This window comes from Elephas maximus, chromosome 2 (assembly GCF_024166365.1).
Source record: "Elephas maximus indicus isolate mEleMax1 chromosome 2, mEleMax1 primary haplotype, whole genome shotgun sequence".
NCBI lineage: Eukaryota > Metazoa > Chordata > Mammalia > Proboscidea > Elephantidae > Elephas > Elephas maximus.
The window spans coordinates 232721405-232740321 of NC_064820.1; the positions used below are offsets into that span (position 1 = coordinate 232721405).

The window sequence follows — 18917 nt, forward strand, 5'->3', positions numbered from 1 at the left end:
AGGTGCACGGTCTCCGGGCGCAGCACTGCACCAGGTGGGCCGGCGGTCTGGCGGCGGCCCGACCCGAGGTGGCAGAAGAGAAACAGTGTGGTCGGCAGGCGGCGCCCGGGGGGAGCCCGGGGTCCGCGCCCCCTCGAGGCTCCCGGGCCGCGCCCTCGGTTTCCGAGTCTCTTGCGTCCTGCTATCAGCTTGGAACGCGCCCTCCCATTCTCGCTCCAGCTCTGCCGCGTGTCCCCGGTCTCTCTTATTCCCTTGCCCTCCAGGTGGCTGGTCTGAGGCTCATTCTAGTCCATCTCCTTGCTTTGGAGGACCATGTGTCGGAAGCTGTACCTTCGCATGGCGCCTCGCTATTCTGCCCGCTGCCGACCCTCTTCGCCCGCACCTAGGCTGCCCGCGCGGCTCGGCAGAAGGAGAGGAACCGGCCAGGAGTGGCCTAGCCCAGGGACAGTGCCCAGGTGGGCGTCCAGGGTGCAGCCGCGAGTCTGCAGGTCCCTGTGGGGCTCAGGTGTGGATACCTTCCCTTTCTCCCCCTACACCCAGCCAGGGAGGAGAGCGCGGCACCCCTGGCCCTGCGAGGGCCGGCCTCGGTGGAAGCCCTCGAGGCGGAGCAGCCACCGTCCCTGTCTCTGGGACCACGGACCGCTGAGTCTGTCAGGGGTTAACAGTGCGTGCAGACTGACTTAGCCTCTCCTGTGCAAGTTGTTTGTCAGTCTCAGTAAGCGATATGACTTTGTTGATGGGGAAAGGGAAGAGCAGGGAAAGGAAGGACTTGTCCAGGGCCACTGGGGTGAACCCAGCTCTCAGCTTCCAGTCACAGGTTCTCAGCGTTTGCATATTCATCTGCAGGCCAGGGAGGTTGGGAAGTTTCGTTATTTGGGGAGGGACAGAGAAAGGCAACGAAGTCTCCCCCAGCTCCCCACTTTGGTACACACTAACAATGAACCATACATAACACATCCTGCAGGCTTTCCCACCTGTCACTGGGCTGGTCTCATAGGTCTGTGTCACAGTAATGCTGGCTGTCAGCTTAGCAGGAATTCATGTTGCCCTGCCATTTTAGAGCCAGGAGAGAGGCTCAGGGAAGCTACCCAGGGCAGAGCTTTGACTAGAAATCAGAACTTTTGACTCCTCAATGGTGTCTCTTTTTGCTGTGAACTTGTCCCCTCTCCAGGAGCTCTGAGCTTTGCAGGGAAGGTCCTGGGGCCATTTCTGCAGTGTTTCCTGGCAGGGAAAGTGGTGTGGGCAGCACTGGCTTGAGAACCGAGAGACAGGCAGCAACCCCCACCATGCTGGGGGCTCCCCCTCTGCCTTAGTTTCCCCAACTGCAAAGGAATCCCACTGGGTTAGAGATGCCTAAGGTCCTCCTGCACTCACCCCAGGGGGGTCACCTCAATGCGGAGGGAGAGCCTTTCTCTTTCAAGGAAAGTTCGCTTTTCTCTACACAAGTCTTTGGATCCAGTTAAGTCTATGCATGCCCCATTCCCGCTACCCCTTCTTGGAGTCAGTGCGTGCCCCCCAGCCTCAGAGGCCCCATTCCCGCTACCCCTTCTTGGAGTCAGTGTGTGCCCCCCAGCCTCAGAGGGAAGGAGGGGAGAATTCTGGAATGAGCTGGGGGAAGGAGGGAGGGGGATCTGGCTCGTAGTTCTCCTCTGGACTTTCCCTCTCTCTCAGTGAAAATCCCACCCAATTATAGCATTACTGGAGGAACCTGGGCTTGTCTGTGGGAGCGGGGTGGGGGCCAAGCCCCAGGCGCTTCTGCCCCCGCCTCCCCAGCTGTGGGGCCTGAGGATTAGCGCCTGTACGGGGAGCCCCAAGAGGGCTGCTGACTCCGCACACACAAAGGAGGGGTGGCTGTGCCCACTGGAGGACACGAAAGAGCCTGCAAACGGAGCAGGTGTGCTGTGTCTTCTTCCCCCTCCTGCCTCTCTGAGCCCAGTCGCAGACCTTCCACCTTCAAAGCCTCCACCTAGCTTCTTGCTTTTCTCTCCCTGTCTGTGGCATTAGCTCCCGGCCCCCTGGCCCCTGCCCCTGGGGTGTCTTCAAGGGCTGTGAGCACTGGACATCCTGAGGACAGCTAGCCTCCTCATTCTGCAGACGATGGAAGGGAGGAGCAGGGAGCTGAAGGGCAAGCGCTGGGCAGGGTGCAGGGTGCAGGGTGCAGGGTGCAGGGAGAGCTAAGCCCGGCCCAGGCACCACTCCTGGGTGAGGGCGCCCTATGCCAGAGAGCTCGGTGAAGAGAGAGGTTGCCCCTTGTCTTCAGAGTAGTCTTGCAGTGGCTGAGAAAGCAAATGAGGGGAGGCTTCATGATGGTGCTGGGCTGGATTCCAGAACCTTCTCTTTGTACATGCTTATCAAGCTCCTTCCTGCCTACTGGGCACTATGCAAAGTGCTGTTCACCCCTTGCAGTCTTTGTGCAAGCCTTGCCCCCCCCCACCAGCCCAGTGTGGGGGTGGCGTGTGCAGAGAGACGGAAGAAGGCTGCAGGGCAGCAGGACCTCGGAGGGAAGGGTGGTGGGTCTGTCAGCCCTCCAGGGATCCAGGGGTAAGCTTACAGCAGGGGACATGCTGAGAATAGGGGTCCTGCCTCCTTTTCTGGGTACAATCTAAGTCCCTGAGAATCTGATCTGACAGGGAAATGGTGGCTGCCCCTTACTGCCTGAGCTGGAGTTTCCCACCAGCCCTAAAGGAGGGTGGCGGGGGGGAGGGGGGCCTGAGTTCATCACCCAGCTGATGTAAAGGAACTCAGGAAAGGGACGTCTCTTTCCTTCCGGAGGGTGTGGGGTTCCTCCTTGTCCCCTCAGCTTAAAATTCTGCACCTTGCTTCCAGGATAAAATCCAAACTCTGTAGCATGACTCTGCTTGGGGCCAACTCTGGCCTGGCACTTCTCATCCTGTTCTTAGGAGGCTGAAGGTGAGGGGAGCCCCCGGGTGCACCCTCTGCAACTCCTGCCTGGAACCTGAGCTGGGCCCTGTGCCACAGCCTTCTACACAGACCATAGGGCCACTGCTGCCCTCCTTGCTTTGGGCGAATGACCTGTCCTCAAGGGTCTTTCCATCTGCAGGACACAGCCAAAGAAACACCTCTGGAGAGCAAGGACTGTCTGTGTGGCAGAGGACATGGCGATGTGGTATAATCTGAGAAGGCTTGATGGAGGGGGTGGCTTTTGAGCTGAAGCTTGGGGATTATCTGCCACGTTTGATTCAACAAAATTCTCCATTTATTGATGATCCTGGAGGGGCCTTGGAGGAAAGAAAATGTTTTGCCCCACCATAGGCAGCTGGAGGTCCCTGGGGGGTGGTCCCTTCCAGCCAGAAAAGGAGGCACTCTTGCAGGGGCTTGTGGAGGTCCCTGCTCAGGGTTGACTCCCTGGCCCGATGGATGGTGGCATCTTGGGTTGGCAGTTTGGTCTCTGAGGCAGTGAGAGCACGGTGCCTGGCAGGTGTCAGGTGGGGTTTGTAGGGGTTGTTCCTGTACTGAGGGCAGGGAGCAGGATTACAGATCCTAACTGCTTAGACGTTTGTATCATTCTTTTCCTCTCTTTGAGCAAAAAGAAGTTGGAAGGCAGGAAAGGGGTTTGGGCAGCAAGAAAACTTTGAGGCCTGGGGGTTCCATGGCAAAGGGGCCTAGAGGACAAGGCCAGTGAACAGTCAGAGGGCCAGGAGGACGCCCCATTTAGTCCTGAAGTTCCTTCTGGAAGCTTGTGTGGGAGTCTGTGTGTCACTTGGGGAGACTTTACCTGCAGGAGGAAGATTCTTCACTCCAAAGGCAGAGGCCAGTTTTCACAGCACCGTAGGCCAAAAGAAGTACCTCGCAGTTTGTTGATTAAGGAAATCAGGCCCAAACAACTTGATAATTATTCATGTTCTAACAACTTAGAGAGAATAATTCACCTAAGTTGAAAGAAAAAAAAAAGGTCATATTTTTACCTCATTCTTCAGTAAGCGCAGTTGCTAAGGGGTGGGAAGAATGTCTGTGGGCATGGCGGGGTCTCAAGCTGGGGCCAGGCACAGAGGACCCCCTCACTTCCTGTTCCACATGGATTTTTACATGGTGCTTGCTTTTCATCATATCAACAGCCAAAACGTAGCCTCACAAAGGTAAAGATATCTTCGAAAGGAATACCCCAGAACCAAATTCAGAAACAAAAGTCCTTGGAGCCCGGAAGTATCCGACAGGATGTGCGGTGCTGTGTCTCCCTTGAACATTTCAAGTATTCTGTAGACCCTCATGAGTTTGCTGCAGCTCCCGGGGCATAGCTCCAATGAGAGCAGCTGGGGTGGGCCCACCGGGTGTGGTTCTGCAGAACGCACCCAGGAAAATGGGCAAATGTCTGCGCATGAGCGCATGAGCTGGCGGGTGCAGTGGGCCCCAGCCTTTGGCCTGTGACTGGCCGCCCGGCTATCGACACGTGTTTCTCTTTCTACACGCACTCTGTCATGACTGGTGGGCCCTTCTTCGCACTTGCGAGCTGCTGTCTCTCTTCCCTCCACTCCTTCTCTCTTCTTGTTGGCATCTGTCAGAGCGTCATTACTTCCATGGTGACGATTTCGGTCCTCAATGGCTAATGCTGCGGATGGGAGGCACAGGCCAGGCAGGCGGCATGGTCAGGTCCTTTGCAAAGACATCTAGTAGAGTTCTCTACGGCCCTGGGGCATGGACAGTGGTCCTCATTTGGCAGGTGAGGAGAAACAAGCACAGAGAACTCAGGACTGGTTCAAGTGCTGGAGCCAAGACTGCGACTCAGGGCCATCTGTCTTCCTGAGGAGGGTCATGCTGTTTCCACCACGTGATGCTTGTGTGTGTTATTTGTGCATTTAGGCCCTCACCTCCTACTCGATCTTCAGTACACAGCGTTTTCCTTTTTCAGTTCCTACCACAGCCTTTGTTCAGACTATCAACCTGGACCTCTTTGGCTTGTCCACTGTCCCTGGTTGAGTAGGTACAGCCTAGTGTCATAGCTCAGCCACCCCACTGGGCACTGGGGTAACCTCGTCCCTCCCATGGGCACCTCTCCCCCTGACTGACTTTTCTCAGAGAGTCTCTGTTGTTGTTATTAGATGTCGTTGAGTTGGTTCTGACTCATAGCAACCCTATGTAAAGCAGAACAAAACACTGCCCAGTCCTGAGCCATCATCACAGTCGTTGCTATGCTCGAGCCCATTGTTGCAGCCACTGTGTCAATCCATCTCGTTGAGTGTCTTCCTCTTTTTCACTGACCCTCTACTTTACCAAGCACAATGTCCCTCTCCAGGGACTGGTCCTTCGTGATAACATGTCCACAGTATGTGAGATGAAGTCTTGCCATCCTTGTTTCTAAGGATCATTCTGGCTGTACTTCTTCCAAGACAGACTTGGTACTGGAGAATCTCTGCTATGGATCTAATCTGGGTATGTGTGTGTCTGGTGGTATCAGTCCAGATCTTTGTTTGTAGTAGTTAATTATATTTTAAAAGCCGGAGAGTCCCCGAGTGGCACAGTTAAGGGTTCGACTACTAGCTGAAAGGTTGGCGGTTTGAACCCACCTGGAGGTGCCTCAGAAGACAGGCCTGGTGATCTGCTTCTGAAAGGTCACAGCCCTGAAAACCCTATGGAGCATACTACTCTCTGCATCTGGGCTTTGAACCGGTTTATTCCAGTTCCAACCCTGCTGAGAACTTGCATTTCCACCCAGATACACTGAATCAGAATCTACAGTTTAACAAGATCCCCAGGTGATTCTTATGTATAACTTCCTGGGAACTTGTTAGAAATGCAAATTCTCGGCAGGGGTTCGAACTGGACCGAACAAGTTCAGAAACCCTGCTCTGCACACATGGGGTCATCTTGAGTTGGAATCAACTCTGTGGCGACTAACAACAACCTCCTCTCCAGCACAGGTCCTCGTGGAGCTTTCCCTCCTCTGTGTTATTCAGAAGTTTCTTACTGCGAGGGCAGGTCATTGGATCCGAGAATTCACTAGGTCCTGTGAGTGTGGTGGTGACAAGGACCACCCGTGGGTGCCCACTGCTGCCCAGCATTCTACTAAGTGTTACGTGGAGAGAACCCCCTTCAGTTCAGTGTTCGTGGAGAGGCAGCTGATGGCTAGTGAGGTGAAGCCACTTTGCCAGTGCTCCTAGAGGAAGTTGACTCGGGATTGGATTCCCAGTCTCTCTGGTTATCCTCTGTAGAGTATGTGTCTCCATAAAATAAGTCCCTCTGAGATCTGGATGCTGATTGTGGGACTTAGAACTCAGAAAGCTAGCCTTAACCCGTGGGGCCACATGGTAAATGTTGTGCCTGTGAACGAAAACCAGAGTGCCAAGAGGGAGGTAAGGGACATAGGAATCCTGGTGTCTGGAGAACATGGACGTTTGTACTGGTCCCATTGGGAGAGTCCTGTAGTATGGAACACCCACTTAAATAAGGATGGAGGTTCTATGGTTGTGGGCCCAACTCTGTGGATGCTGGTGTCCCAGAGACAGTGTTTGCAGAGATTTAGGGAACTCTTTTTGGGAAGGAATCCAGTCTGTCTCAAGGTATGGTTCCGCAGTGAGCCCTGCCTCTATTAGCTACCTCCTCAAACCCCTGCTTAGAATTCCGTTCTACCTTCCATAGGGTCAGATTAGATACTGTGGAATCGACTAGAGCTTAGGTCAGACCTCTCCCTGTACAGGGTGTAGTGACACACAGTGAGGGGCAAAGGGGGCTAGAAGTTGGTCCTGGACCCCATCCCCGGGATCCTTCCACGCTACCATGCTGACTTCCTTTTGGCATGTTGTAGAGAGTATCTGTTGACTCGGAGTCATCCCAACATCACATGTCTACTCCACCTTTGAATGACAACTCATAGGAGGCTAGTCACAAAGGCTCATTGAATGAATGTCCTTCATACACAAAAATCATGTGTGCGCTTGTTGGTGGTCAAGTTGTGGTATCTACCCATTAGCTCTTTAGCTCACTTGGCAACTCTTTGTTACTCTGGAAATCAAGTCTGGGGTCCATTAAGCATGTCTTCCTCTATTGTCACCCCAGTTCCAAGCCCCTCCTTCCTTCATTTAGCACATGGCCATGTAGAAGGGATAAGTGATTGGGTTCTCATGGCAAGAGCCATTATTTTTGAACCTGCCCTCCTCAAGGGGGACCTGGGGTTGTGGGAATTGTGGATTTCCACATGGAGAAAAGGATGGACTCTGAGAATCATGGAGACAGAGCCATGGACTTCTAACATCCTAAGTGGATACATGATAAACTCTGGATGAATGAATGAATGAACGAATGAATGATTGAGATTGTGAAATGCTGGAACCCTTCAATCACAGAATCAGACCTAGAGTGACTGAATAAATAGAGCCATTGGCTCTTGGAATCTTAAGATTATTTAAGCAGGGAGCTATAGATTGAGAGTCTTAGAACATGAGATAATAGAATTCTGGGATAAAAATCACAGAATCATGGAGTGTTGGAATCACGGACTCTCAGGACTGTTAGCATCTGTAGATTAGTCATCCTGGAGCTGCGGCACCATGTGTGCCTGGAATCCTAGCTCTGCAGCCTCTGCTCGCCCACCTGTTAAAACAGAGTGCCAGGCTGCCGCCCAGGTTTTCCCACCTGCAATGGTTAATTTCTGTGGTGTGACAGTAGGCAGACTTGGCCATTTGTTTCCGTGCCCGCTGGCCGGAGTTCAGCTCCTGGGCCAACACTGCCCCCGTGTGGAGATGCTGGGATTAAGGTAGGGCTCCTTCAGCTGGAGGCGTGGGTGCGGGTAGCCTATGAAGTCTCTTTAGCAGCCTCGATGGGACTCTTACAATCATTACCATCCAAGGAGACTTTTGTGTCACGATGACGCTGGCTTGTGGCGTACCATACCAAAAACTACAGTAACCTTGTTTGATCCTCCAGGCTAGTCTGAGATGTGGATGTTGCTATCCTTATAGTGTAAGCCAGGAGCTGAGGCGCACAGAGGTCAAGGGCGAGATTCACAGGGTTTGCCTCCAAAACCAAGCTTCTGCACTTCAAAGGCGGTGTCGTTCCCCTGATCATGATTGCCCCAGGCTCACAATTCTTTGACCTTCTCAGTGCTGGAGACTCTCAGCTCTACTTTGGTTCACCATGTACTCTTAGTACTATCTCTGTGTCTGCCATCACCCTGAACTGCCCACCTTGAAGATCTTAAACTCCAGGGATGTAGCTGGGTACTTCTGAGAGCAGAGCCCAAGACACAGGTTTGCATGCGGGTAGTTAATGTGAGAATGTGATCTGAGGGATCAGCAGTGTGGGATAAGGGGAGTGGACAGGGATGGTGCTAGGTCCTGCTGGAACCTTCTGAGAGCTCATGAAATGCTTCCCAGAATGTTCTGCCCAGTGAGTGACAGGGGGAAGCATCTGTCCTTTGGCCTCCCTCTGCATGACCTGCCCTGCCCCCGTCTTCAAGCTGTGAATCTAGATTCCGTTCTGTGGAGCCCAGGGCAGCGGAGGCGAGCCTTGTGCACATGCATCTGTGTGAAGCAATGGCTGAGAGGTATCCAGGGTTCTCTACTGGCTGCTCTTCCACTCTCCTTGTTCTTTGGCTTCAATAAGGCTTGATGTTTTGTTTGCTGTGAGGTCACCAGGCCCTCCCTGGGCCTCTCCCTTCCTCTCTGCTCTGCAGAATGCCTCTCATGCAGCTCCGGTTCCTTGCACACTGGGCCTCAGCTCCCAGCACAGGTGCGCGAGCTCAGCCTCATGCCATCCTTTGTCATGGCTCCCTCCCTCTCTGCCCCGACCATGAAGCTCCCAGATGGCCCTGCAGTCGGGTATCTTTGTGGCTCTGTGCCACCTGCCAAGATATCTTTCTAAGGCTTGATTGGCTCCCTTTTCTAGTTCCTCCAATAATTCAACGTGGTTTTTTACACTTGCTCTCCTTTGCGCTTTCAGGGAGGAAAATCAAGGCCCTCCACTGCCCATGGCTACAACCTGCAGCTTCAGAGGACAGATTTCCTTGCCTGCGTGTCCATCCCCAGCCAGCCCAGATGATTCGGGAAAGTATTTGTTCCCATTTCGCTAAGCTTTTCTGACACCAGGCCCGGCAACAATCCCCTTTCTCTCCTAAATCTTCAGCCCTGCACTCTATACTGACTGCGTCCTCTTGGTCTGAAAGCTTGCTGGAAATTTAAGTCTCTCCCACACTATGACCCAGCCTCTCTCTGGCTCTGCTCCCCTGCCTTGCTGCTCATTTCCCTCATCTAAGCAGCCTGCTTGGACACTCCGCATTTGCCCTCCGTGTACCCTCATTCTTCCTCCTTTGATGGACAATGTCCTTTAACTTCTTGCTAAGTCATTGAAACTGTTCAACAGCCTTCCCTTGAGGTTTCCAGGTATAGCAGGTACTCCTGGCTGCCCATCCAATTGCCACACTCCACTTCTCCCTTCTCTGTTGGCTGAAAACTAACATGATGCAGCCTGGAAATGCCACATGTTTGCCCTCCTGGACCTGCTAGGGGTACATGATCCGGGCCTGGCCAGGGGCACGCACAGGGCCTCTGGGAAAATTGCTCCTTCTTCTAAGAGATGCAGGGGTGGTGTTGTGTCCTTATCTCTGCCATTGGACATGGTTGTGCTAACACACGCTTGGAGCCATGTGAAGGTCAAAGGAATGCAGAAAACTCAGTTCTGAGCTCTACATCGCCAAGAGGCTGTACCAGTCCTGAATGACCTGCCTCCAGACTTGTTAGGTAAGAAAGAAAACAAATGCTTATTGCTCGAGATTTCTTTAGTAAGTGTATGAGTTTCCTGCACTGCTATAACACAGACCACACGCTGGGGGCTTACAGTAACGGACATGTATTCTCTCACAGTTCTGGAGGCCAGAAATCCAGAGTCAAGGTGTCGGCAGGACTGTGCTCTCTCTGAAGGCTCTAGGGGAGGATCCTTTCTTGCCTCTTCTTAGCTTCGGGTGGTGGCTGGCAATGCTTTGTGTTCCTTGGCTCGTGACTGCAGCACTCTAATCCCTGCTTCAGTCTTCACATGGCCGTCTTCCCTCTTGTCTGTCTGTGTTTCTGAATCTCCCTCTCCTTGTACGTCATTAGATTTAGGATCCACTCCAATCCTGTACAAATTCAGCTTAACTTGGTTGCATCGGCAAAGACCCTATTTCCTAATAAGGTCACATTCACACGTACCGGGGCTTAGGATTTGGACATATCTTTTGGGGGGCTACTGTTCAACCCAGCACAGTTAAAGTATAGCCAAAAGCATCCAAACTGACCCACCTGTCATCTCCAGTTTTCAAGATTCAATGGATACCTTTCGGCTCTCTTCTTATGAGACTCCTTTACAGAATTGGACACAGAGCAATTCATCCCAGCCTGTAGTCACTTCTCCCCATGTCCCAGGACTCACTCCTCATCTACCCTGCCAGTACTTCTGTGACCCTCCTCTGCTGCTTTAGCTGTGGCCTGGACGCCCTCTGTTCTGCTGCTTGCTTCACTGCACAGTCCCGTGACTATCTGCTACTCGTGCTCACAATGACCACTGCCCAGGCTTTACACTGACATCTCCACAACTGCTCCATGTGTCTGAAACTCCATGTGTCTAAGTGTGACCTTAAGTCTCCTCCAAACCGTCTGGATTCTCCACCTCCGATGAGCCTATGAGCTTCTGTTCAGTTGGTGGCTCACCTGTGCATGCTGTTGACCATACCCCTTGATACCGGGGCGAGCCCTTGGGTCTCTGTTATGAATCACATTGTGTCCCCCCAAAATATGTGTCAACTTGGTTAGGCTGTGATTCCCAGTAATGTGTGGTTGTCCTCCATTTTGTGATTGATGTAATTTTTCTGTGTTGTAAATCCTAATCTTTGCCTGTTGTTAATGAGGCAAGATTAGATTATGTTAAAGAGGATTAAGGTGGGATGTAACACCCTTACTTAGGACACATCCATGATCAGTGTAGAGGGTGGCTTCCTGGGGTGTGGCATGCATCACTTTTTTTTTTTAGTATTAACTTTTATTGAGCTTCAAGTGAACGTTTACAAATCAAGTCACACTGTCACATATAAGTTTATATACACCTTACTCCTTACTCCCACTTGCTCTCCCCCTAATGAGTTAGCCCTTCCAGTCTCTCCTTTCGTGACAATTTTGCCAGCTTCCAACTCTCTCTATCCTCCCATCCCCCCTCCAGACAGGAGATGCCAACACAGTCTCAAGTGTCCACCTGATATAATTAGCTCACTCTTCTTCAGCATCTGTCTCCCACCCACTGTCCAGTCCCTTTCATGTCTGATGAGTTGTCTTCGGGAATGGTTCCTGTCCTGTGCCAACAGAAGGTTTGGGGACCATGCCCGCCGGGATTCCTCTAGTCACAGTCAGACCATTAAGTATGGTATTTTTATGAGAATTTGGGGTCTGCATCCCACTGATCTCCTGCTCCCTCAGGGGTTCTCTATTGTGCTCCCTGTCAGGGCAGTCATCGATTGTGGCCGGGCACCAACTAGTTCTTCTGGTCTCAGGATGATGTAGGTCTCTGGTTCATGTGGCCCTTTCTGTCTCTGGGGCTCTTAGTTGTCGTGTGGCCTTGGTGTTCTTCATTCTCCTTTGCTCCAGGTGGGTTGAGACCAATTGATGCATCTTAGATGGCCGCTTGTTAGCATTTAAGACCCCAGACACCACATTTCAAAGTGGGGTGCAGAATGTTTTCATAACAGAATTATTTTGCCAATTGACTTAGAAGTCCCCTTAAACCATGGTTCCCAAACACCCGCCCTTGCTCCGCTGACCTTTGAAGCATTCATTTTATCCCGGAAACTTCTCTGCTTTTGGTCCAGTCCAATTGGGCTGACCTTCCATGTATTGAGTGTTGTCCTTCCCTTCACATAAAGCAGTTCTTATCTACTAATTAATCAGTAAAAAACCCTCTCCCTCCCTCCCTCCCTCCCCGCCTCGTAACCACAAAAGTGTGTGTTCTTCTCAGTTTATACTATTTCTCAAGATCTTATAATAGTGGTCTTATACAATATTTGTCCTTTTGCCTCTGACTCATTTCGCTCAGCATAATGCCTTCCAGGTTCCTCCATGTTATGAAATGTTTCACAGATTCATCACTGTTCTTTATTGATGCGTAGTATTCCATTGTGTGAATATACCACAATTTATTTATCCATTCATCCGTTGATGGACACCTTGGTTGCTTCCAGCTTTTTGCTATTGTAAACAGAGCTGCAATAAACATGGGTGTGCATATATCTGTTCGTGTGAAGGCTCTTATTTCTCTAGGGTATATTCCGAGGAGTGGGATTTCTGGGTTATATGGTAGTTCTATTTCTAACTGTTTAAGATAACGCCAGATAGATTTCCAAAGTGGTTGTACCGTTTGACATTCCCACCAGCAGTGTATAAGAGTTCCAATCTCTCTGCAGCCTCTCCAACGTCTATTATTTTGTGTTTTTTGGATTAATGCCAGCCTTGTTGGAGTGAGATGGAATCTCATCGTAGTTTTAATTTGCATTTCTCTAATGGCTAATGATCGAGAACATTTTCTCATGTGTCTGTTAGCTGCCTGAATATCTTCTTTAGTGAAGTGTGTGTTCATTTCCTTTGCCCAGTTCTTGATTGGGTTGTTTGTCTTTTTGTGGTTGAGTTTCGACAGAATCACGTAGATTTTAGAGATCAGGAGCTGGTCGGAGATGTCATAGCTGAAAATTCTTTCCTAGTCTGTAGGTGGTCTTTTTACTCTTTTGGTGAAGTCTTTAGATGAGCATAGGTGTTTGATTTTTAGGAGCTCCCAGTTATCTGGTTTCTCTTCGTCATTTTTGGTAATGTTTTGTATTCTGTTTATGCCTTGTATTAGGGCTCCTAGGGTTGTTCCTATTTTTTCTTCCATGATCTTTATCGTTTTAGTCTTTATGTTTAGGTCTTTGATCCACTTGGAGTTAACTTTTGTGCTTGGTGTGGGGTATGGATCCTGTTTCATTTTTTTGCAAATGGATATCCAATTATGCCAGCACCATTTGTTAAAAAGACTATCTTTTCCCCAATTAACTGACACTGGGCCTTTGTCAAATATCAGGTGCTCATATGTGGTTGGATTTATATCTGGGTTCTCAATTCTGTTCCACTGGTCTATGTGCCTGTTGTTGTACCAGTACCAGGCCGTTTTGACTACTGTGGCTGTATAATAGGTTCTGAAATCAGGTAGAGTGAGGCCTCCCACTTTCTTCTTCTTTTTCAGTAATGCTTTACTTATCCGAGGCTTCTTTCCCTTCCATATGAAGTTGGTGATTTGTTTCTCTGTCACCTTAAAAAATGACATTGGAATTTGGATCGGAAGTGCATTGTATGTATAGATGGCTTTTGGTAGAATAGACATTTTTACTATGTTAAGTCTTCCTATCCATGAGCAAGGTATGTTTTTCCACTTAAGTAGGTCCTTTTTAATTTCTTGTAGTAGAGCTTTGTAGTTTTCTTTGTATAGGTCTTTTACATCCTTGGTAAGATTTATTCCTAAGTATTTTATCTTCTTGGGGGCTACTGTGAATGGTATTGATTTGGTTATTTCCTCTTTGATGTTCTTTTTGTTGATGTAGAGGAATCCCAGTGATTTTTGTATGTTTATTTTATAACCTGAGACTCTGCCAAACTGTTCTATTAGTTTCAGTAGTTTTCTGGAGGATTCCTTAGGGTTTTCTGTGTATAAGATCATGTCATCTGCAAATAGAGATAATTTTACTTCCTCCTTGCCAATCTGGATGCCCTTTATTTCTTTGTCTAGCCTAATTGCCCTGGCTAGGACTTCTAGCACGATGTTGAATAAGAGCGGTGATAAAGGGCATCCTTGTCTGGTTCCCATTCTCAAGGGAAATGCTTTCAGGTTCTCTCCATTTAGAATGATGTTGGCTGTTGGCTTTGCATAGATGCCCTTTATTATGCTGAGGAATTTTCCTTCAATTCCTATTTTGGTGAGAGTTTTTATCATAAAAGGATGTTGGACTTTGTCAAATGCCTTTTCTGCATCAATTGATAAGATCATGTGGTTTTTGTCTTTTGTTTTATTTATATGGTGGATTACATTAATGGTTTTTCTGATATTAAACCAGCCTTGCATACCTGGTATAAATCCCACTTGATCGTGGTGAATTATTTTTTTGATATGTTGTTGAATTCTATTGGCTAGAATTTTGTTGAGGATTTTTGCATCTATGTTCATGAGGGATATAGGTCTGTAATTTTCTTTTTTTGTAATGTCTTTACCTGGTTTTGGTATCAGGGAGATGGTGGCTTCATAGAATGAGTTGGGTAGTATTCCGTCGTTTTCTATGCTTTGAAATACCTTTAGTAGTAGTGGTGTTAACTGTTCTCTGAAAGTTTGGTAGAACTCTGCAGTGAAGCCGTCCGGGCCAGGGCTTTTTATTGTTGGAAGTTTTTTGAGTACCGTTTCAATCTCTTTTTTTGTTATGTGTCTATTTAGTTGTTCTACTTCTGATTGTGTTAGTTTAGGTAGGTAGTGTTTTTCCAGGAATTCATCCATTTCTTCTAGGTTTGCAAATTTGTTAGAGTACAATTTTTCGTAATAATCTGATATGATTCTTTTAATTTCAGTTGGGTCTGTTGTGATGTGGCCCATCTCGTTTCTTATTCGGGTTATTTGTTTCCTTTCCTGTATTTCTTTAGTCAGTCTAGCCAATGGTTTATCAATTTTGTTAATTTTTTCAAAGAACCAGCTTTGGGCTTTGTTAATTCTTTCAATTGTTTTTCTGTTCTCTAATTCATTTAGTTCGTCTCTAATTTTTATTATTTGTTTTCTTCTGGTGCCTGATGGATTCTTTAGTTGCTCAGTTTCTATTTGTTCAAGTTGTAGGGACAGTTCTCTGATTTTGGCTCTTTCTTCTTTTTGTATGTGTGCATTTATCCATATAAAATGGCCTCTGAGCGCTGCTTTTGCTGTGTCCCAGAGGTTTTGATAGGAAGTGTTTTCATTCTTGTTGCATTCTATGAATTTCCTTATTCCCTCCTTGATATCTTCTATAACCCAGTCTTTTTTCAGGAGGGTATTGTTCAGTTTCCAAGTATTTGATTTCTTTTCCCTAGTTTTTCTGTTATTGATTTCTAGTTTTATTGCCTTGTGGTCTGAGAAGATGCTTTGTAATATTTCGATGTTTTGGATTCTGCAAAGGTTTGTTTTATGACCTGATATGTGGTCTATTCTAGAGAATGTTCCATGTGCGCTAGAAAAAAAAGTATACTTTGCAGCAGTTGGGTGGAGAGTTCTGTATAAGTCAATGAGGTCAAGTTGGTTGATTGTTGTAATTAGGTCTTCCGTGTCTCTATTGAGCTTCTTACTGGATGTCCTGCCCTTCTCCGAAAGTGGTGTGTTGAAGTCTCCTACTGTAATTGTGGAGGTGTCTATCTCACTTTTCAGTTCTGTTAAAATTTGATTTATGTATCTTGCAGACCTGTCACTGGGTGCATAAATATTTAATGTGGTTATGTCTTCCTGATCAATTGTCCCTTTTATCATTATGTAGTGTCCTTCTTTATACTTTGTGGTAGATTTAAGTCTAAAGTCTATTTTGTCAGAAATTAATATTGCTACTCCTCTTCTTTTTGCTTGTTGTTTGCTTGATATATTTTTTTCCATCCTTTGAGTTTTAGTTTGTTTGTGTCTCTAAGTCTAAGGTGTGTTTCTTGTAGGCAGCATATAGACGGATCGTGTTTCTTTATCCAGTCCGAGACTCTCTGTCTCTTTATTGGTGCATTTAGTCCATTTACATTCAGCGTAATTATAGATAAATAAGTGTTCAGTGTTGTCATTTTGATGCCTTTTTATGTGTGTTGTTGACCATTTCATTTTTCCACTTACTTTTTTGTGCTGAGACGTTTTTCTTAGTAATTTGTGAGATCCTCACTTTCGTAGTGTTTGACTTTATGTTTGTTGAGTTGTTACGTTTTTCTTGGCTTTTATCTTGAGTTATGGAGTTGTTATACCTTTTTGTGGTTACCTTAATATTTACCCCTATTTTTCTAAGTAAAAACCTAACTTGTAATGTTCTATATCGCCTTGTATCACTCTCCATATGGCAGTTCTATGCCACCTGTATTTAGTCCCTCTTTTTGATTATTGTGATCTTTTACATATTGACTTCAGTGATTCCCTGTTATGAGCATTTTTTTTTAATTAATCTTAATTTGTTTTTGTGATTTCCGTATTTGAGGTGATATCAGGATGTTCTGTTTTGTGACCTCGTGTTGTGCTGGTATCTGATATTACTGGTTTTCTGACCAAACAATATCCTTTAGTATTTCTTGTAGCTTTGGTTTGCTTTTTGCAAATTCTCTAAACTTGTGTTTATCTGTAAATATCTTAATTTCGCCTTCATATTTCAGAGAGAGTTTTGCTGGATATATGATCCTTGGCTGGCAGTTTTTCTCCTTCAGTGCTCTGTATATGTCGTCCCATTCCCTTCTTGCCTGCATGGTTTCTGCTGAGTAGTCTGAACTTATTCTTATTGAGTCTCCCTTGAAGGTGACCTTTCTTTTCTCCCTGGCTGCTTTTAAAATTTTCTCTTTATCTTTGGTTTTGGCAAGTTTGATGATAATATGTCTTGGTGTTTTTCTTTTTGGATCAATCTTAAATGGGGTTCGATGAGCATCTTGGATAGATATCCTTTCGTCTTTCATGATGTCAGGGAAGTTTTCTGTCAGGAGATCTTCAACTATTTTCTCTGTGTTTTCTGTCCTCCCTCCCTGTTCTGGGACTCCAATCACACGCAAGTTATCCTTATTGATAGAATCGCACATGATTCTTAGGGTTTCTTCTTTTTTTTTAATTCTTTTATCTGTTTTTTTTTTTTTTTCAGCTATGTTGTTGTTAATTCCCTGGTCCTCCAGATTTCCCAGTCTGCATTCTAATTGCTCGAGTCTGCTCCTCTGACTTCCTATTGCGTTGTCTAATTCTGTAATTTTATTGTTAATCTTTTGGATTTCTGCATGCTGTCTCTCTATGGATTCTTGCAACTTATTAATTTTTCCACTATGTTCTTGAATAATCTTTTTGAGTTCTTCAACTGTTTTATCAGTGTGTTCCTTGGCTTTTTCTGCAGTTTGCCTTTTTTCATTTCTGATGTCTTGAAGCATTCTGTAAATTAGTTTTTTATATTCTGTATCTGATAATTCCAGGATTGTATCTTCATTTGGGAAAGATTTTGATTCTTTTGTTTGGGGGGTTGTAGAAGCTGTCATGGTCTGCTTCTTTATGTGGTTTGATATCGACTGCTGTCTCCAAGCCTTCACTGGGAAACTTGTTTTTCCAGAAATTCCGCTGACTGGGACGCTGGCTCCAGGCTCCGAAAACAGTCGCTGCTTCCCCGTATTTGTTCTTTTTCCGTCTCTAAATCTGTGTTTGTTGTTCAGGGTTCGTAGATTGTTATGTATGTGATCGATTCACTTGTTTTTCCGAGTCTTTGTTGCAAGAGGGATCCGGGGTAGCGTCTACCTAGTCTGCCATCTTGGCCCCGCCCCTGCATGCATCACTTTTTATCTTACAAGAGATAAAGGGAAAGGGAAGCGAGCCGTTGGGGACCACATACCACCAAGAAAGCAGCACCAGGAGCAGAGTGTGTCCTTTGGACCTGAGGTTTCTGCACTGAGAAGCTCCTCAACCAGGGGAAGATTGATGACAAGGACCTTCCTTCAGAGCCTACAGAGAGAGAAAGCCATCCCCCCGAGAGCTGGCACCTCGAATTCAGACTTCTAGCCTTCTAGGCTGTGAGAATAAACTTCTGTTTGTTAAAGCTATCCACTTGTGGTATTTCTGTTATAGCACCACTAGGTAACTAAGACACCCTCCCTTATCCCTGGATCCCTGTCGTGGGTGGCTAGGTGATGTGGGTGGAGCCACCAGTCCTTAGGCCCCTGATGTGGGTAGGCGAGGACACTGTTTAATAGGCAAAGTGGTGTCAAACATAAAAAACCCACCTCTCCACCACACAGCTGAAACAGTTGCAGTCTGTAAACAGGGTCCTGTGCTTCTCAAACAGGCCCACACAGGTCCATGCAGGGGTGAAAGGTATTCAAAGTCCGCGGACCATTTATACCTGGACAGGAGCCACTTCTCTCCTGAGCTCACCAGCTTAGTGGAGCTGGCAGATTATCTTTTCCCCCAATTGTTAATTTATTCCTTCTCCAAGGCTGGGAGAATGGCTCAGGGTGTGAAACAGGACGTATATCAGGCCCAGGGAATTGACAGCCACTGAAGCTGGCTTAGGGGCTGGGGGCACGGTAAAATAAACACCCAAGTACTTAGCTTTTGCCAAGAGCACTGTTCTTCTCTGGTTCCGGAGGTGTGAGTAGGCTCTGTGGCTCACTGTCTCTCCCTGAGGAAACCATTTCTGGAATGTTACCACCAGCCTGGCCTTGGTGCCCCCAGGGGATCATGCCTGAGGGTTCCTGCAGAGTCAGATCCAGCAACTCCTCGCTGCTTCTGAATTGTCTCTCCTTCCCCCTGCTGCTCAGTCCATTTTCTAACTTTGCCTTTGATGTTCAGGGTGCCTAACCCATAACCCATTGCCTTCGAGTCAGGGTGCCTAGCTTGGCATGTATATAATTGTTTCACTTGTTTTTTTGGGTCTCTGTTGTAAGAGGGATCACTGGAAACGTCTGACTGCTCTGCCATCTTGGCCCAGCCCTTGGTCAATTGATTTTTATAAAAATTTTTTTATTGTCCTTTAAGTGAAAGTTTACAAATCAAGTCAGTCTCTCACACAAAAACTTATATACTTCTTGCTACATACTCCCAATTGCTCTCCCCCTAATGAGACAGCCCGCTCTCTCCCTCCACTCTTTCTTTTCGTGTCCATTTCACCAGCTTCTAACCCCTTCTACCTTCTCATCTCCCCTCCAGGCAGGAGATGCCAACATAGTCCCAAGTGTCAACCTGATCCAAAAATCTCACTCCTCAGCAGCATC

The 18917-nt window shown here is 47.5% G+C and overlaps 1 long non-coding RNA gene across 2 annotated transcripts; it reads left to right on the forward strand.

The window, feature by feature from the left end:
• Positions 1 to 100: 100 nt before the first annotated feature.
• Positions 101 to 17739, forward strand: LOC126070682 (uncharacterized). Of its 2 annotated transcripts, none has more exons than XR_007516244.1 (3): positions 101 to 455; positions 8893 to 9689; positions 17264 to 17739. It is a non-coding gene; the product is annotated as an uncharacterized LOC126070682 (long non-coding RNA). The 2 variants fall into 2 exon arrangements; XR_007516245.1 differs by having other exon boundaries at positions 17499 to 17739.
• The last annotated feature ends 1178 nt before the right edge of the window (positions 17740 to 18917 follow it).